The 25,040-nt window shown below is 39.4% G+C and overlaps 1 protein-coding gene across 11 annotated transcripts in view; it reads right to left on the reverse strand.

Annotated features, from left to right (window-relative positions):
- Positions 1 to 25,040, reverse strand: part of RFX3 (regulatory factor X3) — a 444,560-nt gene that overhangs the window by 120,655 nt on the left and 298,865 nt on the right. The window lies entirely within an intron of this gene.

Here is a 25,040-nt window from a genome sequence, read left to right on the forward strand (position 1 = left end):
TCCCATCCTTTTTATTTCTTGACTATTACTTACTGAAGAAACAAGGACTATTTATCTTATAGAATTTCTAGAATTTCTAGACTTGGATGATAGCTTCCCTGAGATGTCATTAATAAGTTCCTCTATCTCTTGTTTGTCCTATAAACAGGGAGTTAGATCGAGGGCCTTGAACAGGTTCGATTCTTGAAGAGCTGCCACACTGGTTGCCGTATGACAGCTGGGGGTCTCTCCTTCTTCAGTGTTATCATACCATCGGTGGGGTCTGGTGTTGTCACCTACAACCCTCTTCTCAGAATGCTTCATCTTCGTGCTTTCCCTGAGATTATTAGTAGCCACTGAGGATCACTTTCTAGGCTTGTATTTCAATTAATATAGGTTATAACTTTGGTAGACTGATTCTGTTCTGTTATTCCTTCCTCATTTATTAGTAGAATTCTATAAGGAAATTCCCCTCAGGGCGCCTGGATGACTCAGTAGGTTAAGGATCTATCTTGGGCTCAGGGCATGATCTCAGGGTCCTGGGATGGAGCACCACATTGGGCTCCCTGCTGACAGGAGAGTCTCCTTCTCCCTCAGCTGCCTTCCCCGCCCCCTCCCACTCGTGCTCTCTCTTTCTCTCAAATAAATAAATAAATAAAAAGAAATGACTCCCATTAATTACTTGCTTACTTTGAAATAGGGTCATACAGTTAGAGGAAGACAACTACACGATTCTTCTCCTTACCAGTACTCAGAATGCTATCCCCTAGCTCCCTTCCAAGGTGAGCAATGTGGTTTGGGGTTTGGTTTGGTTGGCATCTTTAGGATTCTTGGCTGTTAAACATACTTCATGTTTTTCAGCCTGACAGTTCTTGGCTTGGTAAACTGTCCCATCTCTGACTAATGGCATTCCCTTCAAAGGGCATTCTGTATCTTTCGATGCCATCCCAGTAATCTTGCTGACCTCCCTTGCTTTCTGCTGTGATAAGATATTCTAGACTTATCTCTTATATTTCTTGTTCTAGATCTAGAATCAATGATTTCTTCAAAGAGCCTGGTTCCTACTAGTTAGAAGTAATATAAACATGTAAAAACTGTTTAGAAAGGCAATTTATAGACAGACTCTTTGAAAACTTTGTGATTTCTCCTACAGAAATACCACTGGAAAAGTTATTGTACATGTTATTAAAAAAATACAGTTTATAACGCATAAAGCTAGAAGGAAAAACCTTAATGACTGAAGAGTAGAGTGATTAACTAAATTAGAGGAAAACCTTTCTGTAGGATATATGGCTAATATCAGAAAAATAAAAATTGATATATAATTTAGTAACAAAATCTTTATCTCCAAGACGTTATCAAGTGAAAAAGTATATTGCAGAATAATAGTTACAGAACTGCTTTACTTACTTTTAAAAATATGTCTACCTCTCATTTGCATGAACATGTGTGTATAAATGGATATAAGTACATGAAGGAAAACAGAAGGATGCACATCAAACTTCTAAAAGTGGTTTCTCTGTTGAGTGACACGAAATGAGATGGGAGAGGTAAGGGGACTACCATATTTTATTCTATTTATAATACTCTTGGATTTTTAAAATGAAAATGAATTCATCTGTTTCATACATAATATATAAAATACATAAATCAGTACGTGGAAGAACTTCCACTTCTGCCCACAATGAAATAAATATACTAGAAACACTTTTCCCACACTGAAAAAGTGGAAAACTGGACAAAATATGTAGAAACAATGTTTCTGGTCATCTGAGAAAAGGCACAATAAAAGTGTGATCCTTAAGAGTAAGGAAACAAACAAGGTAACCCCATAATGATCCCTGGAGCTGAAAGGGAGGCATTCCCCAGGTTGCTGAGCAGGAAGGAAGTTACCAAGTAGAGCATGGTAATCTCACTGAGGTTAGAAGACAGACATGGGAATTGGGGAGGCTGAAGCAGCTAAAATTTGGGGGCACAGTCAGAGAGGACATTAAGCAGAGAATAATAATGGGGATCCCCTGGAGTCTGATGCTGAGTAAAAAGCTGCACATTCAGTGCACAGAGATACTCAAGTTCTAACTGGACAGTGATGTGAATTGAACGTCCAGGGCATTCTGTAGAAACAGCAGAAGCACTGAAGCCATAGCAGAAGGGCTTAACTAGCTCTACAGTAAGACTACTTTAGAACCATCTTAATAAAGCTAAAAAGGGAGTGCCTGGGTGGCTCAGCTGGTTAAGTGTTTGCCTTCAGCTCAGGTTGTGATCCTGAAGTCCTGGGATCGAGCCCCATGTAGAGGGGATTGGGGGGGGGGGTCCCTACTCAGCAGGGAGCCTGCTTCTCCCTCTGCTCCTCACCCTGCTTAAGTGCTCTCTCTTATTGTCTCTCAAATTTAAAAAAAAAAAAAAATTTAAGAATTAAAAAAAAGCTTAAAAAGTAACCTTCCAAAAGATCGAATTGATTCAGTTAACTGCCTATATAAGACAAGGTTTAATGCTTTAAAAGGGAAACAGCAAAATCCAAACATAGAGAACTGTAAGAATCAAAATATCCAGCACCCAATAAAAAATTACTAAACGTGTGAAGAAGCAGGTACACGTGATCTGCAACCAGAAGAAAAAAGCCAATCAACAGAAACAAACAGAAATGAAAGACAGGAAGTGGCAGGGACTTTAAAATAGGTAAAAGGAGACAAATTTTAAAGAAAACATGAATATGATGAGAAAAAAGGGAAGATGCTATAAGGAACCAAATAGAATACTGAAAAATACAAGTTGAAAAATATAATACCTGAAAAGAGAAATTCACTGAATGGGATTAAGAGCAGACTATATAATGCAGAAGAAAAGAATGCTCAATTTGAAAACATAGTAATAAAAACTATGTGCTGTGGGGCACCTGGGTGGTTCAGTCAGTTAAACATGTCTTTGGTCAGATCATGATTCCAGGGTCCTGGGATGGAGTCCAACGTCCTTGGTCTTGTCCCTCTCCCTCTGCCCTCCCCCTGACTCATGCTCTCTCTCTCTCTTTCTCTCAAATGAATAAATAAAATCTTAAAAAAAAAAAAAAAAGAAAACAAAACTATGTGCCGTGAAGAACAGAGACAAAAAAGAAACGAGGAATAGAGAATCGGTGAACTATGGGACAACAGTAATTGCAGTTGGAGTCCCAGAAGAAGAACAGAAAACACAGTTGAAGAGAGCGTGGTAGAAACTTTCCAAATTTGATTAAAACTGTAAACACACAGATGTAAGTTCAATATATCCAAATACACAAAGAAAACCGTATCAAAGTATGTCATCATTAAAGTGCTAAAATCAATAATAAGGAGCAGCATTTTAAAGTAGGTGGAAAATGGGCATAATGTATACAGGGCAACACATATTGAGTAGGACTGAAAGATCCCCAGTTAGAAATAATGCGAGCACAAGACCATCAAATAACACCTTTAAAGTCTGGAGGGGAGAAGAATCTCAACCTAGAATTCCATTACTAGTGAAATGTCCTACCACAATGAAGGAGGAACCCTTTTTCAGGTAAAAGCTGAGACAATTCTTCTCCTGCAGACCTCCAGGGGAGGTAATGACAAAGGAAGTTTCTGGGGCTAAAGAAAATAATACAGATGCAAACTGGGATCTGTACAAAGAAATAAGGGGCACCAGAGGAACCAAATTTGCAGGGGAAATAAAGGGTTTTTTTTCCTTTGTTTTCTCATCTTTTCATTTCTATGAAAGATAACTGACCATGTAAAGTACATATAAGAACAACAGGTAATGGGGTTCACCACAGAGGCAGAGGGGAAATGTGTGTATCACAAAAACAGCACAAAAGATGCAAGACAGAAATGAAAATATGCTTTCATAATATTCTTTATGTTAAGGGACAAAATGTACATGAATAGAGGCTATGGTAAACTAAGATATATGTTAAAAACCCTAGGATGTACACTAAATTATAAAACAGTACAACCAATAGCAGAGATAAAATGCAAAACTTAAAAACACTCAATACCTCCAATAGAAGGCAGAGGCAGAGGAAAGAAAAGAACAACAAATGGGACAAATAAAAAAATAATAATAAGATGCAAGAACTGTATGTAACCATTCTGATCATTATATTCAATACATACTTTTTTTAAAGCCATTTTATTTATTTTATTTTTAAGATTGTATTTATTTATTTGACAGAGAGCAAGCAGCAGGCTCCCCGCTGAGCAGAGAGGCCGATGCAGGGCTTGATCCCAGGACCCCAAGATCATGCATGAGCTGAGCTAAAGGAGGCTTAACCCACTGAGCCACCCAGGAGCCTCTTCAACACACAAGTTTTAAATCTTGACTGTCAGAATGGGTTAGGAAGGTGAGACCCAACTATAGACTCTCCACCAAAAGAAACTTTATCTCTATCTTTTTTTTTTTTTTTTTAAGAGAGAGAGAGTGGGGTTGGCGGGTCAGAAGCAAAGGGAGAGGGACAGAATCTTAAGGAGACTCCATGCTGGGCATGGGGCTCAATCTCATGACCTTGAGATCATGACCTGAGCTATCAAGAGTAGGGTGCTTAACCGACTGAGTCACCCAGGCGCCCCCCAGAACACATTTTAAGTACACAGAGACAGAAAGGTTAAAAAATTAAAAATGTGGGAAAGATATTCTCCGCAAACACCAGTCACAAGAAGGATGGAGTGGTTCTATTAGTATCAGCCTAAGTAGACTTCCAGACAAAGAAAATTACCAGGAATAAAGAGGAATGTTGCATCAATAAAATTATCAAGAAGAAATATTCTGTATGTGTTTGCCTCTAGGAACAGAGTTTCAAAATACATGAAGCAAAATCTGAGAGAATTCAAAGAAGAAATAAACAGGCAAACCCACAGTCACAGTTGGATACTTCAGCATCCTTCTCTCCATTGTTGACAAAGACAGAAAATCAGAAGGATACAGAAATTCTCAACCAACTTGACCTAAATGACTTTCACAGCACAATCTGCAACACAGCAGCAAGATCCGCACTCTTCCTACTGCTCGTAGGCAGGAAGCAAGAAGGCTCAAATGTCGAAAAAGAAAACAAGTCCTAACAAATTTTAAATAATTTAAACAGGGGCCCCTGGGTGCTCAGTCAGTTAAAAGCATCTGCCTTCAGCTAAGGTCATGATCCCAGGGTCCTGGGATCCAGTCCCACATCAGGCTCCCTGCTCAGTGGGGAGTCTGCCTCTCCCTCTCCCTCTTCCTCTGTGCTCTCCTCTCTCTGTCAAACAAACAAACAAATAAAATCAATAACAATATATTCTCTGACCAGAAAAGAATTCAATTTGAAGTCAAAGATGAAAAGATATCTGGAAAACATTCAAACATTTATATGATGAACACAAAATACACTTTAACCTATGATCCGTAGGAGAAATCACAAGAGAAATTTTAAAACATTTCTGAGTTGAATGATGATGAAAATACCATCCATCCAAATCTATGGAGTTCAGGTAAAGCTGTGCACAAAGAGAAACCTACAGTTTTAAATGTTTTTATTAACAACAACAACAAAAAAAATCCCCAAAGCAATAAATCTGAAGATTCAACTTCAAGAAGCAAGAAAAATGAAGAACAAATTAAAACTGAAGTAGGAGAAAATAAATTAAAAGCAAAAAAGCAATGAAACAGACATCTGAAAGGCAACTGGAAAAAAATCAATGAAACTTTAAACATTAAATAGATTTGGAGAAAAAGAAAGAAGATACAAATTATGAATACTAAGGATGAAAAGGGAAAAGCATCCTAAAGACAGAAAATAGAAATAAAGGCAGCTTAATATCAACAAATTCAATTACTTAGGTTAAATGGAGAAAGTCCTTAAAAGACACAAAAACCAATACTTGCAAATGTAAAAAAAGCGACAAAAGACTATATATGTGTGTGTGTGTGTGTGTGTGTGTGTGTGTGTGTATAATTTGATTAGATATATATATATCTAATCAAATTTATCTCCCCAAAGGAAACTCCAGGTCCAGTTGACTTCAAGGGTGAATTCTAGTAAATATTTCAGGAATGAATAAAAAGCCAATTGAAGACAAATTACCTATCACGCTTTAGAGGAAAAATAACCCAAACTAGGACATAAAATCTTATCAATGCCATTTGCACCTTGATGGGTACTTCTGAACATAGCCTCTCTGTGTCCTTACAATGCCCCTTTAAGATTTCTACACATTCGGGCGCCTGGGTGGCTCAGTGTGTTAAGCTGCTGCCTTCGGCTCAGGTCATGATCTCAGGGTCCTGGGATCGAGCCCCGCATCGGGCTCTCTGCTCAGCGGGGAGCCTGCTTCCTCCTCTCTCTCTGCCTGCCTCTCTGCCTACTTGTGATCTCTGTCTGTCAAATAAATAAATAAAATCTTTAAAAAAAAAAAAAAGATTTCTACACATTCACTGATTTGCGGATGTTGAACCAACCTTGCAGCCCTGGAATAAATCCCACTTGGTCGTGGTGAATAATCCTTTTAATGTACTGTTGAATCCTATTGGCTAGTATTTTGGTGAGAATTTCACATCTGTGTTCATCAAGGATATTGGTTGCTGGGGGGAGGGGGGTTGGGAGAAGGGGGTGGGGTTATGGACATTGGGGAGGGTATGTGCTTTGGTGAGTGCTGTGAAGTGTGTAAACCTGGCGATTCACAGACTTGTACCCCTGGGGATAAAAATATATGTTTATAAAAAATTTAAAAATTTATTAAAAAAAAAAAAAGATTCTACGTATTCTTGCTACCTTCTCCTAGGATCTGCTTGTTTTGTCTATATCAATCATCTCAACCACCACCATAAACCCACTATTTCCTTCCAGGCCTGATTTAAAATTTACTTTGTCCAGAAAGTCTTCTGTAGCTTACTTTATCCCATGAGAGACTGTTTCTTTCTTTTTTCTCTTTTAGGGCTCTTAATATAGGTGATAGCTCGTGGCTTAGTAGTAACCTATGGTTTCCTTCATAATACCCGATATGGTGAGAGCTGACAAAATCATTTAATTTGAACATAGTACAAATGGCTTTAAGTCCTTGTGCTGATCATCTGCTGTCCATCTACTGAAATAGTCCATTTATTTAAGTAGTAATTTCCTTGTGTGTAAAAATTCTACCTCCGGGGCACCTGGGTGGCTCAGTTGTTAAGCATCTGCCATTGGCTCAGGTCCTGATTCTGGGGTTCAGGGATCGAGCCCCACGTCAGGCTCCCTGCTCAGCGGGAAGCCTGTTTCTCCCTCTCCCTCCCCACTGCTCTGTTCCCTCTCTGTCTCCCTCTCTGTCAAATAAATAAATAAAATCTTTAAAAAAAGAAATTCTATCTCCTCCATCATTAAGCATTTTTCTGAGTATACAAAACTATTAAATATAGATACAAAGCATGGTCTTGACAAATGTGATAATTAAAATACACCTTGAATAATTAGTGAAATTATTAAAGACTTCAAAAAATAACAGTCTGTCTTCTATATTTGTGTAAATTTCAGCTTTATATCCCTCTTGGTTTCAGCCATAAATACGCACAATAAATGTTCATCAAGGGTTCCTTTGGAATATGAGATTCTGTAATCAAAGTAGAAACAAAACTCAGAAAAAAGTCAAGAAACTTGGGAAAGAAGTCTGGATAGATGCTGGCTAACTCACCTAAGACAGCAATATATAAATATATCCCTTGATCACAGTGAGACTTCACAGTACTATGTAAAAACAGGGCATCATTCTTCACACTACCCGCCAAGAATCAACAAAGTAAATAAAGACCAAACTAAACAGTAAAAATACTGAATTACAGCATATTTGGGAGGTAATATAAATTAGTATCCAGTGTGTATGGGTTTGGTTTTTTTTAAGATTTTATTTATGGGGTGTTTTTTTGTCTTTTTTAAATTTTGAATATATTTTTTTAAGATTTTGAATATTTTATTTATTTATTTGACAGAGAGAGAGACACAGTGAGAGAGGGAACACAAGCAGGGGAAGGGCAGAGGGAGAAGCAGGCTCCTTGCTGAGAGGGGAACCCAATGTGGAGCTCGATCCAGGACCCTGGGATCATGACCTGAGCCCAGGACAGATGCTTAACCCCTGAGCCACCCATGTGCCCCTGGTATGTACGGCTTTTCTACCAACCATTAGAAACTGGGTTGAAGAGGCCTTCAACACAACTCCGTGAGCATGAGAAATCCAACTGCCCATTCTGCTTGTGGGTTTTTTTTTTTTTTTTAAGATTTTATTTTTCTATTTGACAGGCAGAGATCCCAAGTCGGCAGAGAGGCAGGCAGAGAGAGAGGAGGAAGCAGGCTCCCTGCCGAGCAGAGAGCCCGATGTGGGGCTCGATCCCAGGACCCCGGGATCATGACCTGAGCCGAAGGCAGAGGCTTTAACCCACTGAGCCACCCAGGCAGCCCTCCGCTTGTGGTCTGAGAAGGTATTCTTTCAAGAGCGTAATGAAGGAAGTAAAACGATGGGGAATATAGGGGCAGAGAAAGAAAAGGAGAAGAAAAAAAGGAAAACCAACAATTTTATGGAAAATAACTACTTTAAGGATGCATGCCTCATTTCACCAATGAGAAGTTAAGATCCTTGGATCTCTTAGTTTTTTGGGGAGGGATTGTTGGATTTTCTTTCTCTCCTGCTTCCCTCGCTCCCTCCTCCTTCCCTCTCTCCTCTTCCCTCCCTCCTTCTGTTTGACAGCGAGGATGGATTATTAATAAAGAGGGGTTGGAGAACCACAGAAACGCCCCTCTTTTAGCTCAAACAGACCCAGGAAGAGATCTGTGTCTACAGAACAGGTCTTGCAGCGTTTACAAAACCAGTCACAGGCTGGAAAATCAGAAGCGCAGAACTGTAGCCCACCCTGCCCTTGGCCCAAGTTCCCATATACAGAGCAGAGCTGGGGTTTTTTGTTGGTTTGTTTGTTTTGTATATCCCAAAGAGCCAACACGATATAAACACACCATAAATACTTAATAATTATTTATTAAATAATGTCCTGTACCTCGCAAAGAAAATGTCCAGTGAATATTTGTAAAATGTATAGTATCTTCTAAATGTGGATAAGAGCATTTGTTTTTGTTTTTTTTTTAAATAATGAAACCACCAAGGAATGCTTATTATTCTGAAGTGAACTGTTTTGATGACTCTGAATGCCCTTTAATGCATCTTTAAAGACCAAAGTGAAATATTAGGAGGAAATGCATGCTCTTTTCTCTTTCCTAAAATAATTAACTGTGATTTAAATTTGTTCAAATATTTGATACTGTTCTTATGTTAAACTCAATTTGTATTCAAATATTTACTAAATGTTATATAGGTTTATTTTCTATTTTACTTGCCCTACTTTAGTGCAGTGATGTGGGAAACAAAGGCAAAAGAAAAAAAAAAATGAAATTTCTTTATAACTTACAGCTTCCCTGACAAGTTTCCCCCAGATGGTTGGAATGACTTTCCTCTAGGACCTCTACTGCCTCACAATTAATACTTTGTTTGCTAAGGGCAAATGGCATTCTTAGCTTAACATTAGCCCAACCTCCAGGATCCTGTAAGTCTCCTTTAACATATGAAAATTCCTTTGGAAATATCCTTTATCTCTACCTGCCCCCAAGACATATCTTAGCAATCATCCTCCAAGCATATGGCCCGCTGATATACATCTGAAGGGTCTCATGAGTAAGATTTAATTAGATGTTAATAAATGACCTTGCCCTAACAACAGACAGCCCCCTCAAGGTCCTGGAAATCTTGCTCCCAAATTCCTTAGAGACTTACACTAACTGTAACCCCCTTCCAACTTGAAAGTATATAAAATCGGCCACTTATCAGAACCCCGGGCAGCTCTTTCTGCCCACAAGTCCTGTCCCTGGGCTTTAATAAAACCACTTTTTTGCACTGAAGATGTCTCCAGAATTTGTTCTTGACAATTCGCTCCAAACCCCAACGTTTCCAAATCACAGGAACAATTCAGGTCAGCATTACTAAGAGAGATGGAGAAACTCACATCATGTAGGCATTTCATTACCATTCCTAGGAACTATATATTCCATCCATCTTTGTGAAATCTATAAACTGTCACATCTTACTGCCTACCTTATCAAAGCTCTTAGGGGAAAGGAAAAATATGATTAAATAAATTCTATAGGAAATTGATTTTCTTTTAACTTCATTGTCCTTCCCAAAATAAATTCAGCTGCATTTCCCAAGACAAAAGTTTTTCACCATTTTTGAATTTTAATAAACAACGAAGTGGTGAATATGGGAACTGAAAAGAGCTAGAGGAAGGTAGAACTAGGAGGAACAACCAACTATTTCTATAACGAACTGTTCAATGAAAAAAAATGTCCTTGGGCTAATTTCTGAAAGGTTACTTACTACATGAATGAATGTTGACAGTAATGAGGACTGACCAAATAAAGTTCCCTAGCAGAAATCTATCCATTCTCTGTCAAACAAAGGGGAAAAAAAAAACCCCAAAATATAAATATATGCAACAATGTATTTACATTCATAGACATCAGATGAATTAAGCAACTTAACCCTGTCTTACTGATACATATTTAAATAAAGCTCCTCTTATTACTAGTCAAATGTGGTATTACAAGTGCATTTGCCTATTTTTGTACACTTCTATAATTCTTATTATTTATAATGGAAGTGAACACCAAAACAAAGTACATACCACAGGAAAATGTGCTAGCTCGACAGAATCAATTATTATATTTTGAGGACAAATTTATACAATATGCTGTTTTGGACGTGCTTCAAAAAATAAAATAAAATGAATCACACTTCAAAACAAATCCCTTTCAATAGTGAATGAAGTCATTTATAACTGTTAAGCTTATTAGTCAGCTAAGAACAACATTAGTTTTGTTGTAAAAATGTCTTTATTATGTCAAGATATTCATTGCCTTTCTTATGTAAGATTATTCCTTACACTTGTGGTTGGAACCAGACATTTCAAACCTTAGTACAGACAGTCCCTGACTTAACAATGATTCAGCTTAACAATTTTAAGCAACAGGCATTCAGTAGAAACCAGACTTTAAATTTTGAATTTCAACCTTTTCCCGGGCTAAAGATCCGTGCTACAATGTTCTCTCGTGACCACGTTCTCTTGACATGATCACGAGGGTAAAAAACCGACAACAGGTACACTCCCAGAACCATGCTGCACCCAAAGACCACTCTGCCTTTCACTTAAAGTGGACTCAATAAATTACATGAGAAATTCAACACTTCATCATAAAATGGGCTTTATGCCAGAGAACTTTGTTCAACTGTTGGTCCTGAGCACATCTAAGGTAGGCTGGGCTAAGCTATTTTGTTTGGTGAGTTGTATTAAAAGCATTTTCAACAGGATATTTTCAACTTACGAGGCATTTACCCACATGTAACCCTGTCGCTGAGGAAAATCTATACTGAGAACTGTCAAAAATTGCAATAAGATGTCTTTAATAGGCCCACAAGAGACGTGGAAGAGCTCTTCTCAGATTAAAAACATGGGATATTAGAGGGGCTCTGTTAGAGGCCGTCGTGTGACTGACCACAGTGAAGCAAAAGGAAAAGACTCCACATCAGAACAGCTATTAATAAAAGGACAGTGGGGAGGAGTAAGACACCCAGGGCAGCGGCGGACAGTTAATTGGAAAAGCAGCTTTGTGAGAAAAGAGACGGAATGGAACTCATTCAGTATTTCTGGGCTGGTAAAACTGCAGGGAATTGAAGGGATTGAGGAAGGATAAGTCAAAGAGTTGCGAGCGCACTGTGAGGGAATGCTAGAAGGGGAGACGTGAGGACAGAAAAAGCATGAAGGAAAAACTAGTTTTCTAAACAGACACAGGTTATGAAAACAGGAATAAACCTGAACCCATTTTTTTCGGTCTTGGTTAAAAGTAAAATACAGGACATGTCACAAGGTATTAACTGCATCTAGTCAAGAAAGAATTCCACAAATACTGTGAATGTTCAAAAAAATTTGCAGGTAAAGGATGTTTATGACAGCACCACAGTGAACAAAACCATGGCTAATTGACAGGACAGGCTCAGGGAAAAATGTTACTGAAATCTCCCTCATGGGGTTTGTTGTGAAAAACAAGTGGTTTCCCTAGATCTTTAACATTAATTTACAAAGTTCTTCCTGAGATACTCAATGATAACCACAAAACGCCTGTTTAATCTTTTAGGAATGAAAGGCCTTCCACTTCAAAGAATGCGATGATGTGAGCTATTGGGAAACACAGTGTTACTCATTTAAATGACAAAATTCATTTTATGTAGAAAATTGAATCTGTTCACTTACTGTGAACTCACTCACTGGCCCTGTGTTAGCTGACTCACAAACTGTGTAGCTTCTTATTTTCAGGAGACTCAGATTTTTGGGCATCGTGATCTCACAGTAGACTTTCAGAAAATAAATGATCGTTCTAACATATTCGGATCCCATAAATACCACAAAGTCTACGTCTTCAGCAGGGCTAGAGTTAAACATGGAACTTTGGCTTTATAGGAATTATGTACCAAAACTACATAGTTGCTGTAGGCAATCAGAAGTTGTTAGGAAAATGTAAGAATTACTGTTATACTTGGACTTCAAGAAGAATCATATGAATGCTGAAGCAGTGGGTAAGGAAGGTTTTGGCTTACTATGTGATGATATGAACACAGAGGACTCAATCAGGAGCGAATCAGTTCAATATTCCCTAACTGCCTAGCATGTCCCCCAAAGAATCATGTATCTGACTTGTATCAAAGAGCAGAAGCTACTTCAAAGGGGAGAAGCAAGTTCCCAAAGGCAAGATAGGAAGTGTTTCTGGCAAGAGGGACATGACTCAGAACAAATTTAGTTTAGAATGATTTCTCAATGACAAACTTGATGGATATCACAGAAAAGACAGAAACCTGTTTTTGTGAGTCAAAAGTAACAATGTAACAACTCATTTGTAAAAGTAAAGAACACTTCTTTCTTTCTTTCTTTCTTTTTTAAATTTAGAGACGGAGAGAGCTGGTGAGCAGTGGGCAGAGGGAGAGGGAGAGACTGACTCTCCAGCAGACTCTGCACTAAGCTCGAAGGCAGGGCTCGATCCCATGACCCTCAGATCATGACCTGAGCTGAAAGCAGGAATTGGACACTCTACTGACTGTGCCACCCAGGTGCCTCTTTTTTTTTTAAATTGATTAATTGTTCTGAAGTATAGTTGATACATAATGTTACATTAGTTGATTAGTTGCAGGTGTACAACACAGTGATTTGATAAGTGATTTGCAGCTACCCTATGCTCACCACAAGAGTAGCTACCATCTGTCACCATCCAATGTCATCACAACACCATTACTACATTCCCTACGCTGCTCTCTTTATCCCCATAACTTCTTCCCTCTGTCACTGGAAACTGGCATCGCCCTCTCCCCCCACTTGCCCATCTTACCCATCCCTCACCCCCTCACCTCTGGAAACCATCAGCTTGTTCTCTGTATTTGTGAGTTTGTTTTTGCTTGAGGAACACTTTTTATTATGTCTTAAACATTATTTCCTTTGCGGCCCAGCAGGACTGACCAATACTAAGATTCCACCAAAGGAAGCAATAATTTCTGGGGGAAGGAGTTTACTAAATAATACTCTGGTGACCAGAAAAGTTAAATGAGCTAGGTACACCAAATTCACTGCACATTAGGAGAAGTCTCTGAAACAGAAGGCTCCCTCTAGTCTTTCTAGTAATAAATGAAACTATGTGGAAACATAAATTATCAAAAAATGTAAGCAGCGCATCCGAAGATCTAACTGCATAAAATTAAGTCTAGACCGATTGTTAGAATATGCACTTCAAATATGTCTCCTGGTAAGAATTCATAGATACGGAGTCACATTCGCTCTGGAGTGTCTACGGTAACGATGCATATTTGCAGGAGTCAAGACACTGACTCCCTTGGGATGGAGTGCAGGGAATTCAGAAACTGTGCTAGGAGCCGAAGCACGTGACCTAAGTAGCAAACCCTCTTAGTATATCATTAAACTGGTGCTAATACTATTACTTATAGTGATATGCAGTATCATTTCATTCACAAAAATCCTGAGATGCGGGGCACCTGGGTGGCTCAGTAGGTTAATGCCTCTGCCTTCGGCTCAGGTCATGATCCCGGAGTCCTGGGATCAAGCCCCACGTAGGGCTCTCTGCTTGGCAGGGAACCTGCTTCCCTTCCTCTCTCTCTGCCTGCCTCTCTGCCTGCTTGTGATCTCTATCAAATAAATAAATAAATAAATCTTAAAAAAAAAAAAATCCTGAGATGTAATGAAGATGCTACGCATTTTTATCCCCATTTTATAAATGGTGACATAAATACAAGGACATCGTGACAACTCAAAGACACAGTAAATGACAGGCAGCAATGACTCTGGGTCTTCTGATTCAAATCCTAGAATTCTTCTAAAAATATCAGTGTTTCCCATGGAATATTATTCAGCCATCAAAAGGATGAATACCCAACTTTTGCATCAACATGGATGGACCTAGAGGTGATTATGCTGAGTGAAATGAGTCAAGCAGAGAAAGTTAATTAGAATATGGTTTCACTTATTTCTGGAATATAAAAAATAGCATGGAGGCCATTAGGAAAAGGAAGGAAAAATGAAGGGGGAGAAATCAGGGTGGGAGACAAACCATGAGAGACTGTTTACTACAGGAAACAAATTGAGGGCTTTAGAGGGGAGGGAGGGAGGGGGATGGGTGAGCCGGGTGGTGGGTATTAAGGAGGGCCCGGATCGCAGGGAGCACTGGGTGTTGTACACAAACAATGAATCACAGAGCACTACATCAAAAACTAATGACCTACTGTAGGGTGACTAACATAAAACAATTTAAAACGAACAAACAAAAAACCAGTACCACTATTTCCCCAAATGTAGGAGGAATGACACTGGTGGTACAGAGGCAAGACATTAAATAATTATAAACATAAGAACATAATCCGTTTTCAATTATCTTTAAATCAGTCTGATAAGGAAATGGTCTCAGTCTTTATCAGTTCTGACACTTAATAATCTTTTTTAAAAGCACAGTAAGCCTCAGTGTTGGTCACTTGCAAACAGAGCAGCAAGCCAAATCATATAACACTGTTTCCTTTTCACTGCAGTTCACTTAATATGTGTCACCCAGTTATGTCAAGAGATAATAGGTTTTTCATTTTACATAGAAATTTAAGATCTTTTTAAATGAACTCATTTAAGTAATTTTATAGAAAACTAGTAAGTAAAAAAATATATATAGTAAACTCTGGATAAAGCAAAAATCGTGAGGCTATTTGCAAAAGACAACAAACTGCTCCACATATCACACACTATAAATCATACTCTTTTTAAAAAAAATATATTTTAGGGACGCCTGGGTGACTCAGCTGGTAAAGCCACTGCCTTCGGCTCAGGTCATGATCCCAGCGTCCTGGGATCGACTCCCACATGGGGCTCCTTGCTTCGCAGGGAGCCTGATTCTCCCTCTGACACTCTGTCTGCCTGTGCTCACTCTCTCTCTGACAAATAAATAAATAAAATCCTAAAAACGAAAACAAAAACAAAAAACTCTTTAAAAAATTTTAAAAAATTAAAAATTTATATTTTATTTATTTATTTGACAGAGAGAGAAATTACAAGTAGGCAGAGAGGCAGGCAGAGAGAGAGGAAGGGAATTAGGCTCCCCGCTGAGCAGAGAGCCCGATGCGGGACTCGATCCCAGGACCCTGGGATCATGACCTGAACAGAAGGCAGAGGCTTTAACCCACTGAGCCACCCAGGTGCTAAAGACAACATCAAAAGACTTTACCTTTTTGAGAGATTTACATCTCAGGCAGGAATTAAAACAGAACTGGTTACTTCTTTGTATCAACTTACTAGTTCCCTAAATCCCGAAACAGAAGGGGTAGCCGTCATAATTCTACCACAGTGGGGATCAAGTTACTTTTAAAGCAAATGGCTGGCATATCACCTACTTTTGGGGCAACATTGCGTTTTATGTATCCCAATATTTTTATAATCAAAATTATCAGTATTTACAGTTTCATAAGACTCACGTAACAGAGAAAGCATCACAGTAAGATGTGGTCCCTTCTTGTTTTATACTCACACTCATGTCCTGCTATTCCTCTTCCAGGAAATAATGACTAACCGTGGGACAATGTGCATCCCTCCAATCCTCCAACAGTAAATACATCTTTATGTGTATATGGTCTCTGGACTAACCAGGACAGTTAACACTACCTGTAACAACAGACAATACCTAAGTCGCGGAGCTACTGGAGAGAGTGTAGGAGGCCCAGCGCCCAGATCACTTAGAGACGCTCGGTAACAGGAGCTCTCTCATTGTGTAGATGTGCGACCCTGATGCAGCCCTGGAGGAGGTGAGAGATTGTAGAGGAGGTCTCAGAGCTCCCAAATGCCTCAACTGATAAACAGTATGTGTCACTTTTGCTTATAACCCAATACTCAGAATACACATATGGTGCCACCTAACTATAGGAAGTCTACACAACGAACACTGTGTCTCTGCTATGTATCTTTTTATTAGAGAGGACACGGATGAACCAGGTGAGATGGAATGCCTTTTCCTGCTACTTGCTTTCCTTCACTGAACCATACCTCTGAGAGCCCTTTCCAAGTGTGTGTGTATGATGTGTGTCTGAAGCCACACATAGGCACAACTATTTCGGGTTTCACAAGTACACCATAGTACAGAAGAAGGTGACCGTATTTAACCATTCCACAAGTGATGAACATTCACATTACTTTTCTTCTATCATGAAAAATACTGCAGAGAAGGACTGCACCTGGATTTTATCATTCTAGGGGGTGGATCTCTCCATATGTTTACGGGCCATGTGTTTTTCATGTTTTGTGAATAGCCCATTCATATGCTTTGCCCATTTATCTAAGGCATTGTTTGTCTTCCCTTAATGATTTACAGGACTCGTTAAAGGTGATGACATTTTTATTCCCATGCATTTCATGCCTTTAAATTTGTTTATGGTGTTTATTAACTACTACTTGGCAAAATAGGTCAACTTCTTTCCTAGAAGTCTTGTGATGCTTTATGTTCTATGACTGTCCTCTTTCTAAGATTAAGAAAAAATACTTCCTGTTTTTGTTTGTCTTGGCTTTGTAGTTTTAAAATTGATTAGCTCTCTAACTTATTTTGGGCATTAAGATAAAGGTCTAACTTTGTTGTTGTTTTCCCAAATACTCAATTTTTCTCAAGACCATCTATGGCACTATCCGTTTATTATTTGAAATAAGATGTTTATCATGAACCAAGTTTTTATTTATACATAGATCTGCCTGTTTACTCTTGGTCTGTCATCACTCAGTTTTTATTACTATTGTTTTGTTAAAGCATTCCAAGATTAGGAAGAGCAAATTCTTTCCCCAGCGCTTTTCTTTTTGCCAAATTTTCTGGGCTGTTCTTGTGTATACTCCTTGCCATTAACTTTATAATCAGAGTTTTGATTTTCAAGAAAACCTTGCTATATGTTTTATTTGGATTATATTGAAATTATATCTCGTTTTAGAATTAGGGTCTTCATTTTAATGGCCTTTCACACATGAGTTACTTCACCCTAGCTCGCTGGTGATGTGTGAGCTTTTATAAAGGCTGATGCTGGACTTGAAAGTGACCTGGTCGGTAAGATTCCCAAAATGTCGCCACCCTCCGCTTCCAGTCCCTCACTCCTGCAGCCCATGAATGTGATGAGGCATCGCTCCTGTGATCATGTTACATGGCACAGCTGAGCTCAAAATAAAGTAAAACTGATCCAGCCTCAGGAGCCCTTAAAATAAGGTTTTATTTATTTGACAGAGAGAGAGAGAAGGAACACAAGTAGTCAGAGCGGGAGGCAGAGGAAGGGGGAGAAGCAGGCTCCCCACTGAGCAGGGAGTTCAACGTGGTGGGGGCGGGGGGGGGGGGGCCTAGATCCCAGGGCCCTGAGATCACGACCTGAGCTGAAGGCAGATGCTTCACTGACTGAGCCACCCAGGCATCCCTCAGGAGCTCTTAGAATAAGTGGAGGGCTTCTCTCGCTGATGGCAGGAGAAGTCAGAAGTCAAGGCCAGCCTAGAAGGCCTAGCCATGTGATTACTGCTGTCCAGACAGAGGGAGAGGAGTCATGCTGGCAACCTCTGGAAGCAGAGAGTGGACCCCAGCCAAGAGCCAGCAAGAAGACAGTGTCCTCAGTCCCACAACTGAAAGGAAGGAAATGAATTCGGCCAACCACCTCTCGGAGTATGGAAGTGAATTCTTCCCCAGCACCTCTAGGTAAAAAAGCCCAAGGTGACTGACCCATGAATTTCAGTCTGGGAAGACCTAGAACAGAGAACCCAGTGGAGTCCATTCAGACTTCTGACTGCAGAAAAATAGGAGGTAATATATGGGAATTGCTCTAAGCCACCAAATTTGTCATTCGTTACACAGCAATAAAAAACTAATCTAGAACAGACTTCAGGGCAATTGTTACACCATCTTTCACCTCCACGGCTTTTCAGGATTCCCAGGGAGAAAGGAGATACACTCGGTATCACTTCCTCTTTCCTCGCTTCCAATCTCACGATACTCCCTAATTAAAAGTAACATATATACTAACCTGAATCTTTACTTTCCTGTTAATTTTAAGGTTTGGGGCAATGAAAGCCTAATTCTTCCCCCAAAAGTTTGAATATTTAAAATACAGAGTAAATCAGAAAGAAAAATATCAAAGGACCAAAAAAAAAAGCATAAAATAAAACTTTAGGACAATAATAACTATTATCAAACCCTAGAATCCAAAATCAATTTCATAAGAGGTCAAGATATATATGATAAACAGGGTTCTTTCAGTAGTTATCTACCTTATGTGTGGACAATAACTTTAAAGGACAATACAACATTTTGGTAAAACAGTGACTGAAAACAGTCTCAATTCCACTAGTATAAATTGTTCCAGCATTTAAACCTGCTGTCTTCAAGTGAAAATGCAAGTTTTCACATTATATATTAAATTTCTAAAATTCTTCATACTCTAAGAAATACTGAAATCAGCTTAGAAAAACCTGAAACGATATAAAGCTGAATTATATAATTTTTTAAAAGGGATCTTGAAGAAAATTTATGATGGTCCTCAATGGCTAGACTGAAAATAAAATTGGCTTCCCTGCTTTGTCTGCATGCTCCTATACTATTTAAATCCTTTTCAATGAAATGTGTTGCCTGGTGGCATTTGTGTAAAATGTTTAAGACAAAAGATGAATATGGTAAAGCAAGAGAACAGTTAAACAGTGAAAACTAAGCATGATGATTTCAATTTCCAGGAAACCGGCAAAATCTTAATTTTTAGATTTAAAAAAAATAGAGAAAAGTAAACATAGAAAGAAGAGAAATATTTAAAAATAAGAAAATACTCTGGGGTGCCTGGATGGCTCAGTGGGTTAAGCATCTGCCTTTGGCTCAGGTCATGATCTCAGGGTTCTGGGATGGGGCCCCACCATCAGGCTCCCTACTCAGCAGGGAGCCTGCTTCTCCCTCTGCAGGCTCATGCTCACTCTCTCTCTCTCTCTCTGAAATAAATAAAATCTTTAAAAAAAGATAAGAAAATACCCTAACATGGAATAATGATTAGCTACTTGTTAGAATTGCTAAAACAATGTTAGAAAAGTGAATTTAAAAGAAAACATTTCTTATTCATTGGCTGAAATAAATTTTAAAGAAGTTGATTCTCTTAATAACAACTGGTCTTTAAAATTATTGACTTGTACAGTATTGCTCTTCTCAAAACTATAATTTTTATGCAAGAAAAGTCAGAGAATTGTAGTGACAGACGTAGGAACCAGTATCTTTCTCGAAGCTCTGACAGATGGTCTTATCAGGAGGATGGACATGGATCTTGTTTACTTAACCGATTTGTTCTGATGATTTCAACTCAGTAAACAAAAGGTATTATTGATCTAACTACCAAGTTGTCCCTGAACCTTGGGGAGCAGGTTTGCAATTGATTTGATCATCACGGGGAAAGCCAGCCACAGGAAGTCTCTTTCCCACTTGCCAGACAAATGGCCTGGCACCTCCTAATGGAGAAGACTGCTGTGAGCTCTTCCTTTTCCCACTCTTAAGCACTGTAGTGTAGTTCATCATTTGAATCTCGGGCCTTGTCCTCCATTTGCATCTTCTATAACTAACTTCCCTGCCAAAACAATGCTGGTTGTGATGCAGGGGAGACAGGGGCAGTTTTGTTTCTTAAGCAAACCCCGTGAAGGCAGGAACAAGGTCTGTTGCCTCCTTTACGACCGATCACAAGGCCGAGGACGTGGTAAATCCTCAGGAAGGATTTGTTGAAGGAAAGGAGGCAGGCACAAAGAGCCATTCAGCAAACAGCTCTGAGCTACCGAGGAACAAGAACAAGAAATCACACAGAAAAACGGCACGGTGGGGCCTGGGGTGTGGGCAGGAAACGTAAAGAAAAGAAGGTAGGAAAGAAGGGAGCAGGAAGTGTTCAGTTCTCACTATTCCTAACTAAAGCGGTTTTACTTTTACTTACTTCTTACTTTCTTACTAAATCACTCCACAAAGGGGCACTTGGGTGGCTCAGTGGGTTAAGCGTCTGCCTTCCACTCAGGTCATGGTCTCAGGGTCCTGGGATCCAGCCCCCGTCTAGCTCTCTGCTCAGCTGGGAGTCTGCTTCTCCCTCTCCAACTGCCCTCTCCCCATACCCCCATGTGCGCTCGCTCATTTAAATAAATCTGTAAAAATAATTAAATATATTGCTCCACACATGCACTACTTTTACAGAATAAAACCCATTAGATTGGTAGAAAAAATAAAATTCTACCATGAAGTGCTATTTATTCTAAAGAAGTAAAAAGACAGTCCTTGAAAGCAAGAACACTTTAGCTCAGATAACACTGTTAGACTAGGAGAAGCAAAGACATTTGACAGCAAGAACAAAAGAACAAAAATATGTCACAAAAATGGTTGATGACTAATTTGGGGCTGAATCCATGTCCAGGTAGGTTTACACACAAGTTGTTTTGTTGTGGTTTTGTTTTATGCTTTTTTTTGTTTTGTTTTTTGGTTTTGGTTTTGTTTTTGTTGTTGTTGTTGTTGTTAGCAGCCAGTTAGGGCATTTGAAATGGTCAAAAGCATGTTAAGTAATCTCCAGAAAGTTATCCAACTTGAGTACATGTACGCTGTACGTAGGCAGTCAATTCAATGTTAATCCGAATTACAAAATATTTACAAAAACAAAAAGAGTATTTAAAAATTACTCATCACATATTTTTAATGATTGCCTTTTAGAATCTTAGAATCAATATTCAGTCTTTATACCTAATCAGTAGTTCAAAACAGTCTTCAATAAACTGTCAACCCGTTCACTTTACATTCTTCTGTGAGGTACATGATTTCTAAGAAAGGAAACCAAACTTGTGAATGCACAATCTGTGAGTTAGAACAGTGCTTGCTTCCTGGACGGGGGTTAGTGCGGAAGGAGGGACTAGGGACAGACACAGGAAACTTTCAGGGGTGATAAAAAGGTCCTAAATCTTGGTCCAAGGGTAGTTTCAACAATCACCCTCACAGCACAATGGACTGTGTCACTTAAGGTCTGAGTAGCTCACTGTAAATACACTGTAGCTCACTAAAAATTAAAGGCAAAAAAAAGTATGTATATAAAATGCTTCCACATTTCTCAATTTTGTATGAAATACACTTACGGAATGCAATTAATTGCGAACTGAGAATAGGTGCTTTCTTTTACAATGTCCAGGTGACTAGCTGGGGAGTGTGTGAGTATATGTGTGTATATGTGTGCGCATGTGTCTGTGTGTGTGTGTTCAAGGGGAGGCGTGAGTGTGTGTGTATTCAGGGGGAGGAGTGAGTTTTCCCCGGAAAGTCAAACAGTAATTTATTATGTTTCTCATAATGATATGTGGCCACAATAGTATTACAAAACATCTGTGGGGAAAATGACCAAGAATGTAATTAAACAAAACGTCTTCAAATTATTTTATTTTAACATAAAATGGATTCTATTTTTAGTGAAGCAAAATAGTTCCTGAATTATTTCACTCGGCTTATGGAAAAAACTACAGGCAAAGTCATCAAGTCGTTTGTTGTGGTATATACACCACTGAATGGGATATTCTTAATTGCTACCAGGGATGAGTTCCTTAAGCTCACAATCTACAGTGGCTTTCATTGTTTCAGACGCTTCTGCTGATAATGACCCAATAGGGTACTTTTCTTTTTTCTCTTTGCCAACGGAGCTATAATAAGATAAAGCAAATAAATTTAGATACTTACAAATAACGTAACCGATTCAATTTCTTCAGCATCAGTTAATTCCAATTGTTTAATTTGAACTTTACTTATATTAAAGCAGGGTACTTAGGACTAAATCAGTGTTTCCACTAACACAGCTCTGAAATACATTATAATAACTATCAAATAATTGATATAGATAAGCCATGACTTCGGAGATAATTTCAGTAATTTGTATAACTAAAATAATTTAAATTACCACTCAAAAGATGATAAATTATTAATAAACTATGAGGTTTTACATGTGGTCAGAAATTTAAATTATGTAAGACTTCAATAAATGTATTATCTAGAAACGCAGTTATGGAAAATAGGTTCATCAACTTAAGCAAGATGAAGAGAAGCTGGAAAAAATCCAGGGACGAAAAATATAAATTACTAAGTGATTAGAAAATAACTTAACAAAGAAAGCCTAAGACAATCTGGATTTGTAGAGAACAGAAGACTGGGGTGGGAATTCATACCATCTTTTATTCGACCAGAGGAGGCAGCACTATGTGCAGGACCTTCCATGCTCTCTGTCCAGTAAGAAAGGGATCGAAGAGAAACCCCAGTAGTAGCTAGAAGGTCTATGACTAGGTACACCAAGAAACCATTCCCTTGCTGTTTCAAGATTTTGGGGTCTCATCACAAATAGAGCTGTAAAATCTGAAACTCTGAGAATGTTTAGCCACGACAGACATGACCAACGGTAGTCCCTTCTCCAGTACATGCATAGCCTGTGCAGTGAGTGTGCGGGCCCCACGTCCCCACGTGCTCACCGCGACCGTGCGGATGCCCCGCGGTCTAGCTGCACACCACCGCACCTGTTTGCCCAAGACACTTCTCAAACCCTCAGCACCATCTCTGCCCAGCTGCAATCAGCCCTCGGCTGGGGACTGACAGGGAGACTGACCCCTGCTGTGAGGAGCCCTCTGCCAAGGACTGACAGGCATATGTACCCAAACATTTGTACCCAACATATTGTACCCAAACATATTGCGTACATATGTACCCAATATGTACTTCCTCTTGAGGCAAGAGGAAGCCTCAGGTGGGGTAATCGGAGATGCAGCAGATTGTCCGTGTGATGCATTCCCACTTATCCACGGCTGTGATGTATATAATCATAAAACTACTACTGGATCAGTTCCTTTCCTTGTTTCACTTTCCCAAGAGCCTACTGGCACTTCCGGAAATCATCTCCCGAATAAGCTACTTTCACCGAAATTCCTGTATCAGAGTGTGCCTCTTTACCACTCAAATGAAGGCAACCTACATGCCATTTCAACATAGCACAGTCTTCTTAGATACTTACCAGTTTCAGTGGTTCCTCAATTTTTAAATTTCTTAAAAAACTTGCATAGCCCCACAAGAAATGGAAACCTTCTGTACTCCTGTTTTCATTACCATCGTGCGCCCAAAATGAATGATGTCCGAAGAGCCACTCAGTACCAGCCGGCTACTGGTGCCTGTTAGCGCTGAACTGGAATCCTGCTCTGTGGCTGCTGCTGTTGTCTTTAAGACTATTTCAGAGAGAGAGAGAGCCTAAGCCAAGGGAGGGGCAGAGAAGCAGACTCCCCACTGAGCAGGGAGCCCAACGTAGGACTCAGTCTGAGGAGCCTGGGATCGTGACCTGAGCCCAAGGCAGACTGAGTCACCCACGTGCCCCGTCTTTTGTTGGTCTTGAACTGTGAAAGTAAGAGTGGGGGAAGGTGAGCAGATACTGGGGAGATATGACAGATGCGCTGCACCAAACTGACCTTGCTGACGATGTCGAGTGAGTGGCAGGAAATGGAAGGGGGGACAATTTCCTCGCTCTGTGATGCAATGTTTTCTTACACGTCTACCTGAAGTCCATCGGACCATCTTGTACCACTTAAAACCACTTCACACCCCAACGGGATACGCATTCCACACTTGAGAAAATAGGAAGCTACAGAAGAAAGCTCATTCACAACCTTACTTAGAGCAAGTTATTAGAGGTCTCGCAAGGTTTATGTTTCTAGATAATCTCTAAAACTATGAAATAAAGAGGAATTCTAGTCTTCATTTTCTGGGTGGTTGTGGCCAAGGCACTTCATTTATCTGGACTTCAGCTTTCTCAATCTTAAAATAAGAAACTCAAAACAGACTCGTGTTTTTCTCTTCTGTTCTTGTTGCCACTGCAGGAGTTAAAGGGAGGGGCCAAGGCCAAGCTGTAGTCCCTTTGCTCCGAAGGAGTTCAAGGAAGTAAGTCTGATACATAGACCTTTTTGCTGGAAGGAAGGGGAGGAGACAGAACAGATACGGTAGGGAGAGAGGGAGGTAGGTGGAGAGGAAAGAAGGGAAGGGGTAGGAAAAAGACTAGAAAACAAAGAAAAATTTAAAAACCGACTTTAAAAAATGCCAGTACTACTGGCATTCATTAAAGATGTAGAGAAATTGGAACACCCTTGTGTACTGTTGGTAGGGATATGAAATGGTGCAGCCACTAAGGAAAGCAGCACGATCATGCCCCACCCCCAAACTAAAAATAGATTATATCATACAAGACCATAAAAATACAATATACCATATAAAAATAGAAGATACTTAAGTTTTATTTAAGTGATCTCTATACCCCATGTGGGGCTTGAACTCATGACCCAGAGATTAAAAGTCACATGCTCCTCCAACTGAGCCAGCCAGGTTAACCCCCAACAATTCCACGTCTGGGTATATACCCAGGTCTCAAAGAACTGCTTGTACACCCATGTTCATAGCAGCCTAGTCACAAGAGTCAAAA

The sequence above is a fragment of the Mustela nigripes genome, chromosome 9 (assembly GCF_022355385.1).
Source record: "Mustela nigripes isolate SB6536 chromosome 9, MUSNIG.SB6536, whole genome shotgun sequence".
NCBI classification, from domain to species: domain Eukaryota; kingdom Metazoa; phylum Chordata; class Mammalia; order Carnivora; family Mustelidae; genus Mustela; species Mustela nigripes.